The following is a 24,800-nucleotide window of genomic DNA, read 5'->3' as shown; positions in this document are numbered from 1 at the left end:
ACCCACGCCCCGCGCTCCCCCCCCCCCCCCCCCCCCCCCATTCTTCATTTTCTAGGTGAAATAACCCTAGTTCATTCAGCCTTTTCTACTTGCCTCCCAGGCCCCTAACCAGTTTTGTTGCCCCGTGTTGAAATGTTTTACCCTTCTGTAAGGGCAGGCAGCAGCAGCGACTGTCCTTTGAAGTCAACTGGAACCTCACCCAAGCTCAATGAATTCTCAGAAAGGATAGCTAATGGCTCCAAAATTACCACAGCCCTAGAGTGCATCCTCTCCAACCCTGCCAACCTGAAAGCATCAGGTTTCTCTAAGCACTCTCAAACCTGGTCTGTTATTGCTCTAGGCTGTTTGTCTCTTATCTCTGTTGCTAAATGCACTTATCAGGTGGTAGCTGTGCCTATTTGTAAAAAATGAAGTAAAAAGGGCATGAAATACATCAGCCTTCTCAGTATCATCTGTGACTAGATTGCCTTCCACTTTCCATGTGGGACCTATGGAATCTTTGATCTTCCTCCTACTTTTGATATACCTATATAATTGCTTTTTATCGCCTTTTATGTCCCTTGCCAGCTGCATCTCAAATTGTGCCTTGGTCTTCCTAATTTTCTCCCTGCATGCCTATTCATTACTCATCCCTAATCAATGACCAAGTTTCCACTTTTTATAGGATTTATTTTTGAGTTTCATCTCCTTGAAGAGATTGCTCTCTTGCCAGGCTGGTCTCCTATTACACTTTCCATTCTTCCACTTCATTGGGATGGCTTGTTCCTGTGACCTTATTGTGAACAGTTCACCAAAAACATCAGCTCAGTGCTCAGCAGTCATCAAAAAGGCAAACAAACTCTTAGGTATTATTAGGAAGGGAACTGTAAACAAAACTGAAAGTATCATTATGCCCACTTATAAATCCATGGTGTGTTGACACATTGGGTACTGTGCCTGCTCTGGTCCCTGAACTTCAGACAGGATATAGAACTAGGAAAGGTACAGAGAAGGGGCTTCCATACGAGACGAGACTAAAGAGGCTTGGCCTATTCAGTTTAGAAAAGACGCTGGGTGGTGTGGAACATAATAAGGGTTTGCTTTCTCTTCACCATTTAGTATTTTGTAAATAGACATGTATTATTTACTGTCTCTCACAATACAAGAACATTTTATGACCCCCTATTAGGGGTCATAGAATGAAACTAGTAGGTAGTAATTTTAATATAAATAAAAGAAGTTCTTTTTTACACAGAGTATGATTAAAATGTGAAATTCATTGGCACAAGATGTTTTGGAAGCTGGAAGTTTAAGCAGATTCAAAAAGGGATTGGACAAATTTTTGGAGAAAAGGGTGTAATTAGCTATTGAGCATGGGAGTTAGAGGTACAGCCTCCGAATCAAAACTTCCTGGGCCTTAAGGCCAGGTACAGACATTAAAAAGGCCCAAGGTAGAATTGATCTAGGTTATAAGACTGTATTTACATGGCAGTTTAGATCGGTAGTGAATAGAATACACATTTCCCCTCTGGGTGTGCATGGGACAGTGGGAAAAGGGGCACACTGAAAGATTTAATTTCCACCATTCTGGCAAATTTATGAAATATTTATGAAAACAATTTGTTAAATATGAAGTCTGGGAAATAAAACTTTTTTACAAGGTTTAGGTAGGATGAATTAAATTAAAAAAATTAAACCAAGTAATAAAGTCCTGAAAAACATCAAAGGAAAATTTCTAGACAGTGAGGCATATTGAACTGCAGAATATTTTTCTGAAAAAGAATGCTTGATAGAAAATGCTTAAATAATTTTAAAATATATAACTGGACTGGTCAGAGCACTGAAGTGTATTTTAGGAGAAGTCCTTCACAGTCAAAAGCATGGGTGAGAATCAGTCCCCTCCCCAAGTATCCAAAGGTTGGGGCCAACCTTTTTGTGAGGCATGCCACAAATTAACTCGAATGCCCTCCCTGGCCATATTCAGATAAGCAGGGGTGTATGCTTCCTGTGGCACAAATTGCCTCAGTGCACACCCGTGCACATGGCAAACTCCTATGGCCCAGCTCCTCTCCACCCTTCAGACAAGGAGAGCTGGAGGCTGAGGACAGCACCTGTGCTGGCCCCAGAAGTCTTACCTGGTGTCCTGATGGTGTGCTGGAGCAGTGGAGGTAGCAAAGAGGCCAGGCCACAATCCAGAGCATTGCTCTGGATGACCTGGCCTCTGTGCTGGTGCACGCTTTTTTTGCATGCATTACACTACTGTTTCTTCTGGTAGTTTTTTGGTTTGTTTTTTTTTTTGCTACCGGGAAATCCAGTAGCAAAAACCACTTGCTCCTGCTTATCTGGATGCGGCCTCTGAGTACTACTCCAATCCCTTCTCCTTACCTGATATACTGCAATTCTTCCTGCTTCCTGCCCTGTGCTCCCTATTTGATCTGGTGCCCTGCTTTCTGCTCCTTGCCCTATCTGCCACTGTGCTGCTTGTCCCCTCCTGAATCTATGTGCCACAGGCTGTTTGTGCTACTTGTGGCATCCCTGCCACAGGTTGGCCACCTGTGACTCAAACCATAAAAAAGAGCTCAGATTGAACTTCAGTGTGCAGGCCTCTTGGAACAGGTACACATTTCTCCCCCAGTTGAATCACTGGGTCTTTTCAACATGAATTTATAATGGTTTATTGGTTTTCTGATGCAGTGAGAAGTGCTCTCTCTCTATGGACTATCAAGAAATTTATACTGGTTTTAGAATCATAGAATCATAGGAAATTAGAGTTGGAAGTGGCCTCAGAAGGTCATCTAGTCCAACCCCCTGGTCAAAGCAGGACCATCCCCAACTAGATCATTCCAGCCAGGGATTTGTCAAGCTGGGCATTAAAAACTTCCAAAGATGGAGATTCTACCATCTCTCTAAGTAACATGTTCCAGTGCTTCACCACCCTCCTAGTGAGAAAGGGTTTCCTAATATCCAACCTAACCCTCCCTTGCTGTAATTTGTGACCATTGCTCCTTGTTCTGTTATTTGTCATCACTGAGACCAGTGTAGCTCCATCCTCTTTGGAACCACCCTTCAAGTAGTTAAAGGCTGCTATCAAGTCCCTTCTCAGTTTACTTTTCTTCAGACTAAATAAGCCCAGTTCCCTCAGCCTCTCCTCAGATGTTATGTGCCCTGACCCCCTAACCATTTTCATTGCTCTCTGCTGTACTCTCTCGAATTTGTCCACGTACCTTCTGTAGTGGGGGGTCCCAAAACTGAACACACTACTCCAGACGTGGCCTCACCAGTGCAGAATAGAGCAGAATAATTACTTCCCTCAATCTAACGCAGTCCAGTATGCTGTTAGCCTTCTTGTCAACAAGGGCATGCTGCAGACTCATATCCATCTTATTGTCCACTGTAATCCACTGTAATCCCCAGGTCTTTTTCTGAAAAAGAATGTTCACCAGGCAGTCAATCCCCAGGCTGTAGTGGTGCATGGGATTCTTCCATCCCAAGTGCAAGACTTTGCACTTGTCATTGTTGAATCTCATGAAAGTTCTTTTGGCTCAATCCTCCAATTTGTCTAGGTAACTCTGAATCCTAGCCCTACCTTCCAGTGCATCTACTAGACCCCCCAACTTGGTATCATCTGCAAACTTGTTGAGGCTGCAATCCATCCCATCTTCCAGGTCATTAATGAAGATATTGAACAAAACCAGCACCAGGACTGACCCCTGGGGCACTCCACTTGATACCGGCTGTCAGCTAAACATTGAGCCATTGATTACAACCCGTTGAGTCTGACAATCCAGCCAGCTTTCTATCCACCTTACAGTCCATTCATCTAACCCATACTTCCCCAGTCAGTTTGAAGATTGCTGTGGGAGATGGTATCAAAAACCTTGCTAAAGTCAGGCAAATATGTCCACTGCTTTCCCTGCATCCACAGAGCCAGTTATCTCATCATAGAAGGCAAGTAGGTTGGTCAGGCATGACTTGCTCCAGGTAAATCCATGCTGACTGTTCATAATCACCTTCTTCTCCTCCAAGTGCTTAGAAATGGATTCTTTGAGGACCTGCTCCATGATTTTTCTGGGGCTGAGGTGAGGCTGACTGGTTTGTAGAGCCCTGGATCTTCCTCCTTCCCTTTCTTAAAGATGGGCACTATATTTGCACTTTTCCAGTCATCCAGGACCTCCCCTGATTGCCATGAATTTTCAAAGATAACAGCCAGGAGCTCTGGAATCACATCAGCCAACTACCTCAGTACCCTTGGATGCATTCCATCAGGCCCCATGGACTTGTATATGTCCAGCTTTTCTAAATAGTCCCTACTCTGTTCCGTCACTACTAAAAGCTGCTGACCTCCTCCCTAAACTGGGCTGCCCAGTGCAGTAGTCTGGGAGCTGACCTTACCTGTGAAGAATGAGTTTAAAAAAAAAAAAAAAAAAAGGTATTGAGTGCTTCAGCCTTTTCCTTATCTGTCACCAGGTTGCCTCCCCCATTCAGTAAGGGACCCACACTTTTCCTGACCTCCCTCTGCTTGTTAACATACTTGTTGAAACCCTTCTTGTTACTATTTTCATGTCTCTTGCTAGCTGCAATTGCGCTCCAACTCCAGTTGGGCTCCATTTCATCCCTGCATGCCCGAGCAATACTTTTATACTCTTCCCAAGTTGTTTGCCCAAGCTTTCACTTCTTGTAAGCTTTCCTTTTGTGTTTAAGGTCACCAAAGAGTTCTCTGCTAAGCCAGGCTAGTTGCTTGCTACACTGTTACTATTTTCATGTCTCTTGCTAGCTGCAATTGCGCTCCAACTCCAGTTGGGCTCCATTTCATCCCTGCATGCCCGAGCAATACTTTTATACTCTTCCCAAGTTGTTTGCCCAAGCTTTCACTTCTTGTAAGCTTTCCTTTTGTGTTTAAGGTCACCAAAGAGTTCTCTGCTAAGCCAGGCTAGTTGCTTGCTACACTTGCTATTCTTTCTGCACATCAGGATGGTTTGTTCCTGCACCCTCAGTAAGGTTTGTTTAAAATACATCCAGCTCTCCTGGACTCCTTTCCCCTTCAGACTGGCCTCCCAGGGGATCCTGCCCATTAGTTTCCTGAGGGAGTCAAAGTCTGCTTTTCTGAAGTCCAGGGTCCTTATTGTGCTGCTCTCCTTTTTCCCTTTTGTCGGGATCCTGAACTCATTCACTTCATGGTCACTTTTGCCCAACTTGCCACCTACTTCTACATCCCTCACCAATTCTTCCCTGTTTGTGAGAACTAGGTCAAGAAAAGCATGGCCCCTACTTCGTCTCTCCAACACTTGCTCCAGGAAGTTGTCTCCAACACTCTCCAAAAACTTCCTGGACTCCCTATGCTCTGCTGTACTGCCCTCCCAGCAGATGTCAGACCATTTGAAGTCCCCTATAAGAAACAAGTGCTGTGATCTGGAAACTTCTGCTAGTTGTCTGAAGAAAGTGTCATCTACCTCATCTTCCTAGTCTGGTAGTCTATAGCAGACACCCACCACATCACCCTTGTTGCTGCCCCCTCTAACCTTAACCCAAAGACTTTCAACAGGCCTGTCTCCCATTTTATACTGGAGCTCTGAGCAGTCATATAGAATGTTATATACAGTACAAATCCTCTTCACCCCTGCCTGTCCTTCCTGAACTGTTTGTACCTATCCAGGACAGTGCTCCAGTCATGTGAGCTCCCACCAAGTCCCTGTTATTCCAGTCACATCACAGTTCCTTGACTGTCTGAGGACTTCCACTTCTTCCTGCTTGTTTCCCAGGCTCCATGCACTCATGTACAGACACCCAAGGTGACTAGCCAATTGCCCTACTTTCTCAGGAAGAATAAGGTCTCCCCTGTTGCTCCCCCCTGCTTCTGCTTCCTCTGGGTTTTCTGCTTCCCTTTTTATCTCAGGGCTTTGGTTTCCATCCCTCGGCAAACCTAGTTTAAAGCCCTCCTCACTAGGTTAGCAAACCTGTTTACAAAGATGCTCTTCCCTCTCTTTGTCAGGTGGATCAAAATCTCTTCCTAACAATCCTTCTTCTGGGAACAACATTCCATGGTCGAAGAAGCCGAATCCCTGCTGGTGACATCACCTGCACAGCCATGCATGGATCAATTTTGAATTAACATTTTTTCCTGCTTGGTCTGATGTCTGGAGTGAGGACAAAAGTGTTTAAAGGAGAAAAATAATACTGGTATTATATATTTTTAAAGTGACAAAATAAAGTGTGGATATCCATTCAGAAGCTTATGACATGTTCACAACTTCCACTTTATTTACTAAGATTTAGTTTTTGGAAATTAAAATAGGTGCAAAGCAATTAAAGTTTTTCCCATTAAGATTTAGCACTTTCCTAAGTATGTGAATCGTAAAAAGCCATACTTTGATACAATTACCAATTAATCAGGTAATAAAAGTGCTTGAGTAGAGAAAGAGAGTCTCAGAGGGGGCAGCAGTCTTATTTTTCAAAAAAAAAAAAAAATATAAAATGAGAAGAAAACACAAAGAATGTAATGCCTCATTGGTGGCTATTGCTGCTCATACTGATATTTTAATTAGCTGTATTAACAGATAAGGTATGTTGCACTTGTTCCAGGACCTAATTTAACTTGCAATTAGAATGAATAGGGGAACAATGGAAAAAGATTTTAACCAAAGAAGACCTAATTCTGAAAGTTCTTACTTGTGTGAATAAGTCAAAGCTATAAGTAAGTAAAGTTTTGCATGATTAGGCATATATAGAGCACGAAACCTTTAATCCATGCAGCTAACTTTGTTTTGTGCTTCTACTATTTCCCTATTGTTTTTCACCTCCAGAGTTTCCACTGAAATGCATTTAACTTAAGTATTTAAATAGAGTGTGTTCTTTTTCTTCTCCCCCACCCCGATTGCTCCCCTATGTGTTGTATTGAATATGCCTATCTGGATTAAATTGTTGTGTAGTATCAGAGCTTTGCTGATGCAAGTATAAAATGGCAGCATTACTCATGAGAGGAGAAACAAATATACATAGATGGAACATGTATGCTACACTACAATGTCACTATTTTATATGGTAGAAGAGGTTTTGGAGATTTTTAAGAAGTTTTACGAAAGCTCTATTTTTATTACTCACTGGGTACACCTACATGAAACATTTACTGCAGAGCTGCCTAATTAGGTCTGCAGTAAAATCTCAGCATCTACATTATCAGCCCACAATAAACTAATAAACACTGTCATAGGTTAGTACTTGTAAACACAAGTACTATCCTGCGGTGTCACTATTTAGTGCACTACAACATGTGTAGATGCTGATGGGGCTGGCTGAGGGACGAGGGTGCCCAGTATGAGGGGTGCCTGCCAGCAAGCTCTGGACTGGAGCACTCTGGTGGTCCAGCATCCCCTCCACAGCATGTTGAGTCAGCTTGAAGTAGCCCTGGCTGGCAGGTTGACCCCCTGGGTGCCTTGCCAGCCAGGGTTGCTCTGACCTGGGTCAATGTGCTACGACCCTGGGTGCATGTGTAAATGTGGTGCCCAGGTGGTTATGGAGTTATGGTGCCCATAAACTCCAGTATGAACTATACTGGAGTTTATTTAGTCAAATTAATTGCAAGTCTGCTCCATCTAGAAAGACCATGGTAACTGAACTATCACACACCATCTTAAATATTAAGAGCTTTATGATATTATATTTTATAAGAAGAACCAAAAAATGATCCGATTGCTGATAATTTTCATAAAGGACATGGGAAACCATATTGTGAATGGTCTTTTCTAGGGGATAGAACCTAGGGATAAGGGTTGGTGTTAGCTAAGTCGGTTAGTAATCTGGAGACAAGCCAAAATCAGAATCGGGAACTGATGTCAAAAGCCAGGAGTCAGGGGCTGAAGTGAAAGCCAAGAACGCAGAGCCTAGGGCAAAAACCAGGAACTGGCGTGGCAATAGGGGACAAGATAAACACAGGGGCCCACCAAGCCAGGTAGATCTGGGATAGGGATTAGAGGTAGGAGGTAGGACAGTGCTAGGTGTTACAGGTCCATAAGGTCTAAAAGGTTCCCTTGTGGATCTGGGAATATGACCGTTACCTTTGTTCACTTGTCTGCCATACCTGTGATGGGAGGATGGATGAATAATTGCAGATCTCCCAGCTGATTTTATATGGTGCTCCCTAATGTTTCTAAAAGGGTTGCCTGAGAGGTGCACACACAAAGCAATAATCAATGAAGTACCTCTTTACAGTCTTTACGCCTGTGAGATGCTGGCAGCTAGTCTCATCTTCTTATTTTACCTTCCTTATTTTCTGTATTTTAGAGTTTAACTCGTAATTCCTAAGACCCAGGTCCTTTCTTCTACCAGAGCCGTCTCACTTCTCAGGCATTCAGGTAAGTTGCCTCCTTGCTCTAGGTACATGTAGACAGTCTTGGCAAGTCACTGCTGCATTTCCGTGTGTGACAGGGGGCAAACTAGGGGCCAAGTCCCATGCTGGCCAGCCCACCTGTCTCTATGGGGCAATCTGCCCTGCCTTTCCTGCCACGGCTTTGGTGTTCCTATAAACAGATGCTAAATGTGGGAGACTACCCATTACATGCCCCGATGCCAGAGGGGAGGCCATCTGCGGCTCTGACCTCCCCTACACTGCAGCCTATGTCTTGCAGCTGACATCCACATGATGTTCTTAACCCATACTATGACTGGTGCTCCAGGGTCTCATGGGGACTCACTCCCTCCCTGGAGCAGCAGGTCATTGTGCTCAACTACAGGTCTTACTTTCAACCCACACTCAGCCTCCTTGTGGTGGAGGACTTACGAGGGTCAGGACTCACCCCTATCTCTCTGACTGAGCCCCCTTACTTGGCCTCTGGCCCAAACTATGGTTTTAGGTATCCAAAGACAAACCTTAGCCTACTCCCCTCACATGATGTTCCTACCGTGCCCTCTCTAGGGCCTCTGCACCACACCCCATGCTGGGGTCTTCTCATAGTCTTCCCAATCAACTATTCATGGGACTGGCCCTTGTGCTGCTCTTCAGACTTACTCCCAGTTTGGCCCTACTCAATGCACCCTGGGACTGCCCTTCAGGTGTACTCCCATTCAGCCCTAGTCTGTGCATGGCTACACAACTCAACCCTCTTCCCTTGGGCCTCACTACACTGCCCTCTCTCTCAAGGCCTCAGGTTGACCACCCCCATAGGCTCAGGTGACACTCCATTTGCCATGCCTGGCCCCAGTACACTCACTCCCCAGGGTCTTACAACCCCACTCATGGGCTCAAGTGGCCACAGCTGTGCTTGGCCCCACTACTGCCTCCAAATCCCACCCAAAGATGGGGGCTGGGGTTAAGGCACGCCTCCTCCCCTTTCACCAAGGAGGTAACTGGCCTGGTTTTTCCTGGGGACTTCTGTACCACCAGGAACCCCACCAGGCCACCCTTCCCCAGCAGGGTGCAGTTTTAGGTTGTGCCCAGGACCAAGAGCCTCTAGCTTCTACCTGCTAGATATTTCATGCAGCTCAGCCAGGTGATGTTTCTGCCTTGGCTTCCAAGCAGCAAACTGCTTTGTTTATATAGGCAGCCAGTGTTTTAAAATGGCTGCTACAATCAACCACCTAAGGGCTGAGTCAAGCAGCCACTCAGAGACACTGTTACTGTTAAGCTCTTGCTGTTTTTGTCTTATATCCTGAGGCCTGTCTTCCTGTAGCCAATTTAGTAATGACCCAATTAGCTTATTACCAATGCCAGCTAGAACAAATAAGATATGCCTGTAGAGCCAACAGCAGCTGTCTTTCTCATTTTCATTCTTGCTGCTGCTGCTACTGGCTCTCTGTAGGGAGCAAGGCTTGAAGTCCATGTGTGTATGTGTTTGAGAGAGAGAGAGATCCGTGTGTGTGTGCGTGCGTGTGTGTGTATCCAACCTGGTCCCAAGCAATCCTGCCCTGCACCTCCATGACAGAGCCAGGTGGGACAGGTGCCCCCAGCACCCATTGCAGTGCTGGGGAGATGCTGGCGCCCAGCCTGCCCTCCCCAGCATTCAGCAGACAGGCTCTCTTGCCTGGATCTCAGCCCCCAGGCATCCTTAGCCTGGACTGGAGGTCCCTTCTATTCCTGCTCGTCTGCAATTCCCTGTGAGGCCTATTGCTGATTGCTCTCCTGCACCAGGTAGCTAATCAGGAGTGGGTTTCCCATTTGGCTGTACTTTGGAGTCTCTGGCAGCTTGGGGAGCCTGCGGGATGTGGGAGGTGTGCAAGAATGCACCCTATCTGTGGGTCTTGGCCAGTGCAGGCAGCTTCTGATCCCTCCCCATGAAATAGGAAACATCTGTTGATTGCTCCTGACCTAAACTAGGGTGCTTTGAGTAAAGTGTGATACTTAGAGCGCTTCCACCTCAGGGTTTTTAACATCTGTACTTAGCCTATGTGATCAGGAAAATTCAAGATGACCTTTGATTCCTAATTTAATCTCTCATAAAATATGTGAAGGATGTTGATATTGCACGGTTTCAAGTGTTTGATATCCAGTGAAGCACTGTTGCATTCTTTAAAAAGCATTTGAGAAAAGGGTTAAAGTATGTTCTTTTTGTGGGGTGGGGGTGGAAAAATCATGCTTTTGTATTGCCACATCAGCAGAAATAAGGCCAATGTTTACAAGCACCGAGCTTTCTCTCTGTAGATTAAATGAGTTCTAACTGTGAATGGTTACATAATAGGAAAACAAAAGCATCAATATAAGTTTCTGCAAAATCACACTGAGACTATTATTTTGATCTGTTCTTGAAATGTTTCCAACCCCATTTTTCTGTCTTATTTATCTGCTAATCATGATATTCTTAATCCAAGTACTCAGGGTTAGTGTGTTCCTATGACTACTAGGGTGCCTGGGTTCTTTGTCACATTAAGGAAAGCTCACTTGGTGTTTTCTTAATCCTGTCTGATGATTATGATAAAATAAAATCTGAGAAAAGATGGCTCAGATTCTATAGGAAAGCTGAAGTCGGCAGGGTAGGGTGTTTTAAATTAACAACCTGTTAAGATTGCCAACTGGAGCCTGAAATTCAGAAGGAAATTTGATTTGCCCTCTGTTTCCCCTCGGAGGTGATGCTGATGCACAATTTATTCCACAGATTGCTGATGGAGAAAGTGTGAGAACTCATTGGGCAGCATAGTTCTGTGTCTCTGCTTAAGCAGGTACATTATGGGACAGTTCTGAACAATTACTTGGCTGGTGTAAGGAGCTCAGGAAACAAGTCTTTCTAATTTAAAATAAATGTTATGTATATCTAAAATAAATATATAAATACCTAGGATAACTGTCAACTCAGATTTTAGATGTCAGTGGGCACGTCTACACAAGACACTACTGCATGGTAGGAATGAGCTACTGCTCAGCAGCTCATTGCTACTGTGCAGTAGCATTGCCAGGCACTAACTGTGTGGTGATGGTACTGTGCAGTAGCTCATTGCTACCATGCAGTAGTGTCTGAAAAAAACCATGTGGTGATGGTACTGCACAGTCAACTAGTATGCCGGTTATGGCACAGTCATTTAGTACTTGCTTATGCATAAGTAACAACTGTGCAGTCTGCTTGTGTAGACGCAGCCAATATCATTTTTGAAGCTGACTTGATGTTTGAGACAGTAATATAAAATCTGAAATCTGATTTTAAAAAAATCTCTGACTTTGTTTTTCAGTTTTCAAGGAAAATGAAATGTATAGTTACTTGGGTGGCATCAGGAATCCAGCAGTATTTGAAAACAATCCAATAAGTATGGAAAATGGAGTTCTAACTTCTAGACATGAGGCTTAAACTATTTCATGCTGCTCCCTTTAAATGAATGTTGTCATTAGCAGGATTAGTTCCTGAATATGAAATCTTTTGTTGCTGAAATGTTTGAAAGATTAATTTCTTTGTTTAATGTTGCTGTCTGTGATTTGCTGCAACTGGTAGGTCTTTTGTCAGCAACTGACTCCCTCTTATTGGTTTTCTTGAGGCTGCACCATATTTTATCTTCTAAATTGTGAAGAGAAGGGGAAGATGGAGTGTTGGTGTTATACTCATGGTCATTGCTCTGCTCCTGAGCCTTTCATGCATTTGTACTCATTGCAGTCCTATTTTGTATCTCTCTCTCAAATGCATGTAATTATTTTAATAATTAAGACAGATGAGAGCTATATTTGTCAAGACAAACGTTGAAAATAGGCCTAGGTTCCTGTGGTTTGGTTTGACAGGGGAAATGCAAACCAGGGATTGATGGAAGGACAGATGGAAGGTAAAGACCATGAGGGAAAAAGCAAAATTTGGCATGCCCATAGAGAGAGGGCTAGAACAAGGATAAAGAACAGAATCTCAGTGTTCAAAACAGCAGCAAGAATCAAAATTATTTCCTGTAAACAAACAAGTTTTAAATATGGAAATGATAATCCAGTGAGATTTCCCTACTGGTGTCCTATAAACAGTAAACTGAAATGTGATGGAATATCTTGGCTTGCTTTGCTTCTGTAGTACATGACATAATTTGGTGAATATTTACAAAACTATAAATCCACAAGGTAAGGTGATTTCCCAAAAATGCTGTTAGCTGGATGTAGAGTATTAAAAGACAGGGTAGCATTCTCAATGTTTAATGTAAAGTTATGCAAGGATGAAGGATTTAAGGCATTTTAAGGTCACTTGAGTACATTACCGGTGACTGAACAAGAACATGACCTTGAATTAACAAGATAATGCTACAGAAGCCAGCCAGCTGTATCAGAATTCTACAGCACTAGCATAGCACTCTTTTCTGTCTTGCTAGTTGGGTATGATGACTGTGAAACTCAAGCTGAGCTGGGCCCACTCTCAAAAGTTAAAATTAAAAATATTTGTGACAGTTACATAGTGCAAGAGGATGTAAGTTTGTGGTTGGCCTTCTGAAAAGAAATAGTAAGGCATCACTTCCAGCTTATCTTACTATATTTATTATGATTTTGAGGAGGCTTCTATGTGTCTGGTGTAACTGTGTGAAATGTCTATCTTTGATTAATTAGTGTAGTAAATATTTCTTTGCAATTAACTTGTGTTTTTGTGTAGGAAGAGACAGTCTCCATATGGGCTCTGATAGGTGTCTCCTCATGATTTACTCTTGTTTTGCCTAAATGGTTCCCTTGATCTTCCAAGGACAACTCCTGAAAACTTTGTTTTTTCCTGGTTGTTAATCAATTTCTTGATATGTTCCAACTCAGTAGAAATTGGTAAACTCTTGTTACTGAGGAAGGTAATTCAATCAAAATTGAGACTTTCTGATAACAAACAATGAACAGTTTGATTAACAGGATTTTCCTGTTAATTAGTGCTTGGGATTCTCTTGATTTACACAGCTACAAAAAGATGCTTTGAAGATGCTGAGCTAAAGGATATAAAAGAGGAATGAAACTGCTAATGGCACGCTTGAAGAATGAGAAATCGTTCTGACAAGAACTGCTACTGTGCTCAGCTGATGTTTTGGTGAACTGATCCACACCTTGAAGATGACAAGACCGAAACTGCCTCTTTGCCCGTATTGGTGAGATACTGTCACTTTTACAGCTAACTATACTGGACTTTGCTTTGCTTTCAGATCATTTAACAGTGAATATTTTCAGTAAATAAAGCCTATCTGTCATTCATTGAATACACTATACACTAGTCCTGAATCCCATTTCGTGACTTAATTCTGGGATGTTTAATCTAAGGAGGGCAGAAAACGTTATAAGGCAGAAATATGAACCTAAAATGGTGGTAACTTCCTTAGGAGAAGAGTAAAAGTATTTGACTTGTAATATACACAGCAGTATTTTGACTGTCATGTGTATTGTATTAGAATATTCCATAAAGTTTAGAAAGAAAAGGAAAAAATAACTGCTCTTGGGCACTGAGGCACCAGATTAAAAAAGGAACAAAGGTATAGCAAAGCTCAGTGTTGTTATACCTCACTTCTATTTGCATGCTTCTCAGAACATGACTCAAATGAGTTAAGAGATATATATATCTGCCTTTTATCACTCTGCCTGTTATCACAGCATTAACCAATAATGGTTAACTTCCATTCATAATAATATGAATATGCTTCATTCATACTTAATATCAATGACTTCACTAATCTCGATTGGGTTAATTTATCTCCTAATATCAATTTGTTTCAAAATCAAGTCCACTAAAAGACCAGCACTTGGAGAAGTACAATAATTGTATCATCCGGCACTAGTGTTCTTCTGGTGATATTGTTAATCAACATGGTGAACAAATGTACCTGAAACAACTTAGATTTCTATACAAAAATTGATATTCTGAGAATGGTTGACCATAACTGTAAATGCAAAGAAATTGTAGAGAACTTGGGGTAGATTCATTAAAAGGTTTAAGAATTGTTGTCAAAAGAGCACAGATAACAAATGAATACCATTGCTCAAACTCTGAAATGAGCTGTGATGAGTTGCAAACAACTGAGAACTAGCCCCTACCTCGACTTGAATAAAGCACTACGAAAGGGGTTTAAGTAAACCCATTTATCTTCTCTTCTGGAAAGTGGAATGCTATTATCAGAAATGGTAGAGATGCTGGCTGAAGAAGTGGGACTATTGGATTAGAAATATTCCCATATCTACTTTCAACAGTTGAAGAAACATCATAATATTACAGTTAAAGCCTCTACACAAGAAACTGTTAGTATTGCTTGCAATGTGTTGGACAAATAGATTGCAAAGTTACCAATGATTATAGATGAGTACTAGGGCTGTGCGAAATTTTGCCGGTTGTTTTGATTCAACACGGTTTTGACTAATTTCAAGCTCGAAACAGTGAGATTGAATTGAAATGAAGGGCTTCAAAACAGCCTCAAAACAAAATGAGGCTAGGCAAAACGTTTTGAAACATTTTGAGTTTCAAAGCTAGCTGCGAGAGACAAGGGAGAACCAGGGCTGTGCACAGCCCTGGCTTTCTCTGTCTCCCGCTGCTGGAAGCTGATAACAGTGCAGGGGAAGGGAACTGAGCCTGGGCTCAGTTCCCCACCCCAGCGCTGCGATCTGGTAAGGGGGGTGTGTAGAGTCAGCCTCCCCCCCCCCCCCCACACACACACACTGTGATCGGGTATGGGGCAGAGAGTCAGCCCAACTGGGCTCATTTCCCCACCCATGCTGCAATCAGGTGCAGGGCAGAGAGTCATCCCAACTTGGCTCACTTCCCTTCCCACACTGAGGTTGGGTGCAGGGCAGAGAGTCATCCCAACTGGGCTCACTCCTTCCGCCCCTATGCCACGATCAGGTGCGGGAGGGAGAGTCAGCCCAACTGGGCTCACTTTCCTGCCCTGCACTGCAATTGGGTGCAGGGCAGAGAGTCATCCCAGTTGGGTTCACTCCCCCCTTTCCCCCCCACGCTGCAATTGGGTGTGGGAGGGAGAGTCAGCCCAACTGGGCTTACTTCCCCACCCCGTGGTGCGATCGGCTGTGGGGCAGAGTCATCCCAGTTGTGCTCACTCCCCCCCATGCTGTGATCAGGTGCGGGGGGGAGAGTCAGCTCAACTGGGCTCACTTCCCCCCTGCCCTGCACTGCAATTGAGAGGCCAGTTGGGCTGACTCTGCCCCCACAACCAATGGCAGCATGGAGGGTGGGGAAGTGAGCCCAGCTGGGCTGACTGTCTGCCCCACACCCAATTGCAGCACGGGGAAGGGAAATGAGCCCAGTTGGGCTGACTCTGCCCCCGCACCTGATCACAGTGCGGGTGGGTAGGGGAAGTGAACCAAGCTGGGATGAGTCTCCGCTCCCCTGCCCAATCTAGCAGCAGGGATGGGGTGTCAACTCAGCCGGGCTTACTCCCCACCCCCTGTGCGATCTCGTACTTGGGGTGGGAAGTCAGCCTACTTGGGCTGACTTCCCACTTCCAGAGAAATGTTGAAACAGAATCAAAACAGCCTTTCAGTTAAGACAGAACAAAACAAAACAGCTGTTTTGAATCAAAATGAAATTTGAAACGGAATGCTGTTCCTTCGAACTGGCGAAACTGAAGGGTGCCATTTTGCACAGCCTAATGAATACATCCTTGATGTCATAGTCAATATAGATGGATTCTTCAAACTCCTTCTTGATGGAACATTCTATTTAAAAAGTGAGAAATGTTACAATGATAAGTGCAGGATGGTTTGACAGTTGTTGTCTACCAATTTGATTGGCAGTAAAAATGGTCACAAATAGTGTAAGAAAATCTAAAAATCCTCATTGTCTCAAAACATAACAGCCTTTCTGTGACTTGCAAAGTGAAAAAGTGAACAGTTGTGCTGTGATGAGGAACAAGGGTGTTTGAAAAGTTGTTTGCAACACTTCACTACAAGTGAAAGAAAAGGGGAGTTCTTTGTTTCTTGACATTTGTTCAGCTCATACTGAAATCAGAACCTAACTGCCACAAAGCAAATACATGAATGCTTCAGCTGCCCCCTCAAATACATGAATGCTTCAGCTGTGCAACCAGGCCATCACCAATGCATTCAAATAATAATATTAAGAGGATAGTGCGTTATGTTGTGCATGCCATGGAGCAGAATATATCCAGAGATTTTTTTGTGAAAATTACTGTTCAATTTCTGTACACAGATTGGAATTCTGTCACTCCTGTCACTATTGGTAATTGCTTCCTGAAGGCATGTTTCAGCTTGCCAACCGATCCAGAACAGATGATATTGGCAATAGGCCTGGGGAACCTGTTATGGATGCAGAATGATCTACAATCACTGATGTGAGTATCACTTTTGAAGAAATTTTCCAAGTTAACAAACTTGTGATTCCTGAAATGTTGGCAATTAAGGAAATTGCCAAAAGTGTCCAATGCATTGGACAATGAAACTGAAGAAGAATGGGATATAAAACTTCAGCTTCTTTCTTCCTGAAGCAGTCACATGCAGTTATTATTAGCTTTTCTGGTTGTCCAAACTTACAAAGCAGTCCTGAAATAACCGATGATGTCTTTGCTGCTTTGGTTTGTTTACACGACTTCCTATAAGATGGACTTATTTCTACTAAACAAAGATAATTAACTTTTTTTGATTAGTTAAATAAGAGCTGTCTAATACATGCAGTCCATGAGGAGTTAAATTGTGAGCCCTGGGCTCTTGTTCAGAGCACTGATATCCCCTTCACTCATTTGCTACTGCTGCAGGAGTTCTTAGGTTCTTCTTCCTTCCTCCATTTTCTGATGGATTACCCTGTCCCTAGGCGGTCAGGTAGAGTGACATGCTCCACAGAACTAGGGCATCCTGTGGCCAGAGGGTTTGAGGGGGATTGAGGAACCCCCCGCATAGCGGGAGTCACCTGGGTGTGGGTGGAGGGGATGATGCATCATGTCTGCTCATGTAGAGGTTCTGTGTAGTGTGGCGTGTCTGCCGGTGGGGCCATGCAGTGCGTTGGGGGCCCATGTGGTGTGGGTGGCTTGTGGGGCACATTGGGGACCTATGTAATATGGTGGGGTAGCTTGTATGGCATAGCATGTGGTTTGCGTGGTGTGTGGTTGCAGGGACTGCAGTCCCAGCCACTTAGAATTTAGAGGATCCTGGGTTAAATACAATTTTCTATGTTGTTTTAAAAATGCTGCATACACAAAAACATATACCTGTAAAACATTATATCTGGACTGTGATGTAACATTGGCCTCATGACACTTTCTCAGTGTTTTTTTCCAAGACATGCTCCTACATATTGTGGAATACCAGTTGTTATGAAATCCACTTAGTCACAGGTCTGTCTATCCTGTATGTGGGTGAAATTAGTTACCTAGGAAAGTGACTCAAATTCCTAAGCCAGTTAATAGGAGATGTTTTGTTGAAGAGAGGGGATGCATCTGAGATTATGACTCTCCAAGAGTCAGACATCAACCTACAGCCCTGAGTTAGGTGTGTGGGTGAGCATGGGATTCACAGTCTGAAATTGCTTCCTGCTCTTCTACATCTTAATGCTTTAAGATTCAACTTATTCAGTCTTTGCAGGTGCTAGAGCAGCCCTCCCTCCTTTCCACAGTGTTGAGCTGGGGGGGAGGAGCATGGCTAAGCCCTGGTAGGATGCTGTGATTAGAGAGAGGTGTAAACCCCCACCTTGCATGCACTGTCCCAGGCTTTTCCTCACTCGCTGCTCAAGGGGCAGGAGTGTAGCCAGACCCCAGCCCTGGGCTAGGACTCTGAGGCAAAGTGGGGTGGGGCAGGTGTGCAGTGCATGCATCTGTTGATGATACTGAGTTTTCCAATCTCCCTCCCCCTGCTTCTTCATACTGTCTGCAAACCTGACAGGCGAGGGAACCAGAAAGGGGCTGATAACAGTGTTTATCAGCCCAACAAAAAAACAGGAGCCTCTCTCATTAGTTCAAGCTCTTCTTAAACAGCTTTTTCCAAGGAAGGAATGGAGGGACATTACCAGCTGACCTGTTGATCAGCTCCAAAATGCCCTAAGACGACACTTCTGTCTTTCTATCTCAGTGAAATTGGATGTGTGTATACACAGACACACACACACACACACCCCTCTCTCAACATTAGATAGCATACCACATGCCTAGGGTCCATGGGGCTGGGGTCCGTACTGTGAGAGATGGGTGGGAGCAAGTGGGGAGCCCTGCTTGAGCAGCGAGGGAGGCGGGGTGGTGTAGGGGGAAGCAAGGCAGTCCCTGCTGTGTCTGCAGTCTCTGCCTAGGGCTAGGGTGACAGAGGGGTGGGCCCAGCCCTGTTCTCTGGAGCAGACAGCATCTTGTTGGTGGGGGACTCTGTTGTAATTTTAACCAAGAAGGGGTCTGGGACAGACATTGCATAAACCAGTTTGACCCAAATCAGTTAAGTCTGATACTACAGTTTATATGTAATGTCTGTCCCTAGCCTTAGTGATTAGACCATTCACCCAAGAAGGGGGAAGATTTGGTCCTAGGTCCACCTCAGCCCCATAGGCTTCAAATAGACTTCTCAGCCTCCCAGTAGAGGACCCTAATTGCAGGCTGGCTGAGGGCACTTTCCTGTTGAAGTTGGGCTATTGTGCAGCTAATAATGCAAGATTCATAAGACCAAAGAGATAGAAAGCAGGACCATGGCTTAGAAGTTCAGTAAGGTGGGAATTCTGGGTTTTGGTCATGACTGCCAACACTGTTTATGCATTTCATATTACAGAACCGTTGGATAAAGGCGTAGAGAGTGAAAGAATCCTTTAAAAGATATTTATTAAAAATTCCTTTGCTCACTTAAGACTTCCCAGCTTCCTCCAGTAGGTAGGCCAAAGACTTCCTTGGGTTCACTTGACAGGTCAGTTGGAGAATTGGAAACGTGAGCCAGACTTGTGTATTTCTAGTCACAGGCTCTTATAAAGCGATGTATTTCAGGTAGCTTGTTTCCAGTAGGAGTGCTGGTGGAGTACACCAGTTTTTCATGCCCTTTGAATAGTCAAACTTTTGTTTATGAATAGTTTTTGAATTTCTCTTTTGGTTAATATTAATATAGGTTGTCCTTAAACCTCCAGAAAGGAGGTTTCAACCAGTGTCTTTCAATAAGATAGCTTTAAGCAGAGGTGTAACAAGATAGCTTTGTGCCCTGGCTAGTGGCTGCTACCCTGGTGCATGCACCCTCCACCCCGCAAGTTGCACTGCTGGCTGTGAAAGACAATAGCCCAAAATAAAGTTATTGAATCTATTGCAGAATTTAAACTGCCTTGGTATGGAGACGTTGCAGAGGCAGGAGAAGGGGATAGTGTGAGAGATACAAGGAGAAACAGTGAAAAAGCCAGGAAGCATTTGAACAAGCCCTGGGAGTGGGACTCAGATAAAAAAAAAAAGAAACAGGAGAAAGTATGTCCCAAAAGCTCTGTCTGAAAGATGTTTAGTGCTGTAAATTGTCGCTGGTGTTTGATTCCTTCAATAAGGAAGCAGTGGGGTTTATATGTTCTCTGTAAACAAACAGAACTGCATCAGCAAATATGATTTCATCACTGATTTTCCTTTTCATTGGGAAAAGCCTATAAGACCATGAATTTTGCTTAGTCAACAGTCATCCGTCACCATGTCCTAGTGTGCTTTAGATCTATGCTTAGCAAAGACAGTATTTTGAAGCTGCTTAAAATTAGCCATGTTACATTAGGCTGTCCTGTATATAGGGAAATTTTTCTAAACTTCCATTCTTTATTGGTTATAAGTTATTAAATCATGTTGTTTGGCATTTAAAAATGTCACAATTTGCAAATGAAAATCCATACCTAGTTTAATACCATATTTACATGAATAGAAGACAACTCCCCAGAATTTATAAATTTGTTGTAATTTTCCATGTATAGAATCTAATTATTGGAGGTCTGCATTGAATTTGTCCCCCTCGTACTGCTTCAGCAGAGAATACAAATCTGGGAGGTCAGATGGCCCTCTTGCTTTCTGCCTCCTCCAGCTTATTCCCCCTGCAGCCCCTTCTCCTCCTCCTTACTGTCAGACCTTGCTCTGCCTAAGCATGTGGAAGTGAGGGGCAAATTTAAAAACATTGACCTTGAAATAAACATACCTGTAGTAGTTCACATATAGGCAAATTACTACGGGTACCTACAGACTTAGTTCATCCAGAATTGATGCAGTTTACCTTTTTTGAAACTGCTGCAAGTTTTAGCACAGGTACTCCATAAACACGCTTTTATGCAGCATTTTTGTACCTAAAGGCTCATCATTTTACAACTATTGGGCGGGGCCTCAGCAGAGTGAACAGTATTGCAAGCCATAGTGATGCTACAGATCAGCACTGTTCAGTATGTGTGTGTATTCCAGATATCCTCACAAAAGATCCATTGCTAATTAGCCCCCACTTACAGCTGAAACTGGGTATTCTTGTCACGAGTCCTAGTATTTAAAAAAAAATGTATATACAGATGAGGCACAGGGTGAGCTTGTCCAGCTTCACCTCATGGAGAACAGGGCTACATTAATCATATGCAACAGACTGAGAGAGCAGCAGGGAGATTCTAAGTGAACTGTTTGAGGCCCTGTTTTGTGATGTTTGCCAGACATATAGGGTGTTTATAGATGTGATCCTGAAGACTGGGGGGTGGGGGGTGGACTATAATTAGTGCAACTAATTGATTAGCACTCCAAGAGTTTCGCTAATTAAAGCACCCGGAGTGTCATGTATATTAGTGTCCCTGCACTGAAAAATGGTGGCGGGGTGCTTTGAATTAAAGATTGTCCAATGAGCTTTAGTTTAAAGTGCCCCACTGCCATTTTTCAGTGTGGGGACGCTGATATGTTTGATGCTGGAGTCTGCTGGAGCGCGGTAATTACTGTGCTTCAGTAGACTCAATTAATTGAGTCTTCTCCTACATGCTGTAATTACAGCAGATCAGAACAGTCTCTCTGCACATGTATAAGAGCCCTCAAGGCTCGAGGAAAAAAAACAGGAATGATTGGAAATGGGAAAGAAAGGTACAGCTCGGTTGTGGGAGTGAAGAGAAGTCAAAATGTATTCAAGGTACTGGCTTATGATGACTTGAAAAAGAATCGGCACAGAGGGGGACTCTACTCAATGGACACTATCATATCTCTTATTTGGGTAGGTTACACTGACCTATCTTTGTGGTAGATTCCCATCAGCATGTTTGCCTAACATGGACCATATGTTTTGTACTCATGCTTAGTGTTGGCTGCAGTTAATCAATTTTTTAGTTGGTTTCCATTACTGACATGCTGCTTTTGGTAGCAGTTTAATGATAAAAAGTTCATTTAATAAGGTTTCCTTGGGTGCATCTATATGTGCAACTAATGTGGAGCAATAAACTCTGGTGTATATCATACTGGAGTTTGTTGCTCCCTGGTGTGTTGAGTCAGGTCGGAGCAGCCCTGCTGCCAGCTCAATGCTGTGGAAGGGCTGGGTGGGGCACAAGGGTGCTCAAGTGTGAGGTTAGCCAGCAGGCAGCCCCTGCACTGAAGCACTCTCATGCCCAGCCAGCCAAGTTGGCATCTACACGTGCATTGCTGGGCACAAAGAGACTCCACAGCAGGATATTACTTGTATTTAAAAGTACTAACCTGCTGCAGAGTTAACAAGTTTCCTGAGGTCTAATAAGGTTACAAGTGTAGATGCCAATCCATTTACTGTGGAGCTAATGAGACAACTCCACAGTAAATGTCTCATGTAGACATGATCCTTGTGTGTAAATATAAGACAAGGGGATTTTTTCCTCATGCTGATTCGGGAAAAAGTCTTGTATTTTTTTTAAGTTAATATGGTATGTTTTTATCTGCTGGGGTGCTTTCGCCCTGATTCAAGAAAGTACGTATTCAGAGAAGCACTTACATAGTACAGGGTTATGCTCTATTGAAGACTGTGGGACTCAGCTTTGCTTAAAGTTAAGCAACTGTTTAAGTGTTTTTTTTCTGAACCGAGGAAATGACATTAAAATAATCACAGTGGATTAAGTCTCTTATTTTGCTTGTTTTTAATCTCTTACTACTTGTTCTTTGACATCTGCTTCTACAGAATTATTGGTTTGACTGACACAAAGGATTCTAAATTGTATCTCACAACTAATGGAATTGGCTTCTCAGTTGTATTTATTTAGGAAAACAAATCTCACTTGGGTTTTAAATCATAATTTGAAAAGATACCTTGCTTCTGTTTTTACTGTGTTCAATGATGGTTAAACTGTAGGTTGTGTGACTGGCTTCTGACATGTATAGTACTATTTTTCATAAATATATTTTATATAGCCGATGTAATGTCTGAATAAATAGTGTAAAAATATTCAAGCATCAGTTTGAATTTAACCATAGGCATCGCTAGAACTAGGAATAGGAGAAACAGTTATTGAATATTTTATTTTAATACATTTATACCTGTGTACCCAGTTATCACTTAGTTCTCACTGTTGTGGGCTTACGCAAAATCTCAGCGTCTTAGGTGCCGTTAAACTTCTAGATAAAGAATGATATTTGAAACCTAAAATTCAGCTTGGGCCTGAATGTGCAATTACCAAACTGACACAAATCCAAATCCCCTTGAGCTATAGGGTGTTCAAAATCTAGATAGGAACTTTATAGCTTGGGCACCTTAAGAGTAGAGAAATGTGGTTCTGAGAGTTAAAAACCATACGGGCAAATGTGATTGTTCTAACTAATATTCTGATGCATTGTGACCAATTGAAGATACAGTAATATTTCTGACTGTTAAGGTTAAAGAACATACTTTGGCCATGTTTTAGCATGACTACCTCAATAGATTGCATTCAGCCTTTCTTATGTGGGGAACTATGAAAAGCCTTATCTTGTATTATTTCAAAATCTAAGATAAGTGCATGTTGTCTGCCAGTTAGAGCTTCTTTGGTTACAACTTTCATTTTCAAAGTTTTTCTGTGAACATGTCATCTATATCATTCCTTCTTGTCTTTTCTATACAGGAGCCCTGCAAGTTACCTCTTTGTGCTACCCACATGTATAGCTGATCAAGGGTCTAAAACTTTTATGAGTGTTGCAAAAATCAGACAAAGGGTACGTATACCAAACTTTTTATGTTAAGGATGAACTGGGAACAATTTTGGAACAAAATGATTTTTAAAGGCCGAATTCACAGTAGTCAAATATTTCAGTACACATTTTAGTACAACAAGCTTTCTTGTAATATTTCTTAGCACTCCTCTGAGGGCACGTCTACACGAGATGCTTTATTCAAGATTAGAGCTAATTACTACATAGTAAGCATCACAGTCTACATATGCAGATGTTTATTGTGCAGTAATTGTCTCTAATCATGAATAAATTTGCTACCTGCAAATGCAAGTAGCAAATTAACTCTCGATTATGTATTGTGTGGTGGCGCACGTGTAGATGCCTGACCAGGAGCAAATTTGCTTCTAGTCAGCTGGGCAGCAGGGTGAGAGATTGCTTCCTGCCCCTGGGAGGTTCATGCTACCAGGGCAGACTCTACCACTAGAACATGGGTGAGGACAATGTCACCCTGCCCCAGCAGCAGTGAGCGCCCAGTCCCCATTCAATGGTTGCAGAGCTGGGGTTGGGAGATTCTTATTTCCAAGCCTGAGCCCTGTCATTGCAGGGAGAACTAAGAGACCATGGAGCTGGTGCTGGGAGAGAAGAATCTCCCAGCCCAAACCCTGTGACTGTGGGACTCGGGCTGGGACACAAGGATCTCTCAGCCCAGGCCCCACTATTGTAGAGTAGGGCGGGGAGCTCCCTGCTCCCCACCCAGGCTTCAGTGGCAGAGCCTGCCCTGGCAGTTCCTGGGGGCAGGAATCAGTGTCCCAGCTCCTACCAGGAGATAACTCTCTCTTGGCCCCATGCTCCCTTCCAGCCCCTGCACTAGTACCCAGGGGGGCTAGAGCTCCCCCTGGCTGCTGCAGGGGCCCAGGGCAGGGCTGCAGGGAGCAGAAGCAGTCTGCTGCTAGAGGCAGCAAATCTGCTCCTGAATGCCTGCATGTGTAGGAGCGTGCCTGAGAGAGTTTACTCTAGAGTACTTTACTCCAGAGTAAACTGCTCCCAGATTATTTGCATGTGTAGACTTGCTGTCACGGCGGGGTCCTATAGGAGGGCCGTGATCTCCTTAAGGCCCTCTCTCCGTGCCAATTCGGCCCAAGGGCACCCTCGATTCTCCCCCGCCACGTCTTTGCTGTTTAATATATGTTGGGAGGCTGCCTTACGACTCCCTGGGCATGGATAGCTGGGACCTCTGTCCCCGTGTGTTCCCGGACCCCCTGGGGGTCAACCGGTATGATGGGTGCTCCCCAGGCACCCTAGCCTTATGGGCTATGCGTGACTCCTACCACCCCTAATACCACGCCCCAAGCCTCGCTGATGGGATAGATGCTGGTATGTCTCTCTATACTATTGCCCCTTTCTGGGCTCTCACTGGG

At 43.6% G+C, this 24,800-nt stretch overlaps 1 long non-coding RNA gene across 2 annotated transcripts in view; it reads left to right on the top strand.

Annotated features, from left to right (window-relative positions):
- The window catches only part of LOC112551218, a 49,760-nt gene that overhangs the window by 13,091 nt on the left and 11,869 nt on the right, over positions 1 to 24,800 (top strand). For both annotated transcript variants that reach the window (XR_003095430.1, XR_003095429.1), the window contains exons 3-6: positions 8,257 to 8,327; positions 13,295 to 13,479; positions 16,539 to 16,680; positions 23,334 to 23,424. This is a non-coding gene — a long non-coding RNA (uncharacterized LOC112551218). The remainder of the gene's footprint in view (positions 1 to 8,256; positions 8,328 to 13,294; positions 13,480 to 16,538; positions 16,681 to 23,333; positions 23,425 to 24,800) is intronic.

Source organism: Alligator sinensis, unplaced genomic scaffold, assembly GCF_000455745.1.
Source record: "Alligator sinensis unplaced genomic scaffold, ASM45574v1 scaffold285_2, whole genome shotgun sequence".
Classification (NCBI taxonomy): domain Eukaryota; kingdom Metazoa; phylum Chordata; order Crocodylia; family Alligatoridae; genus Alligator; species Alligator sinensis.
This window is presented reverse-complemented; position numbering and strand designations above follow the sequence as displayed.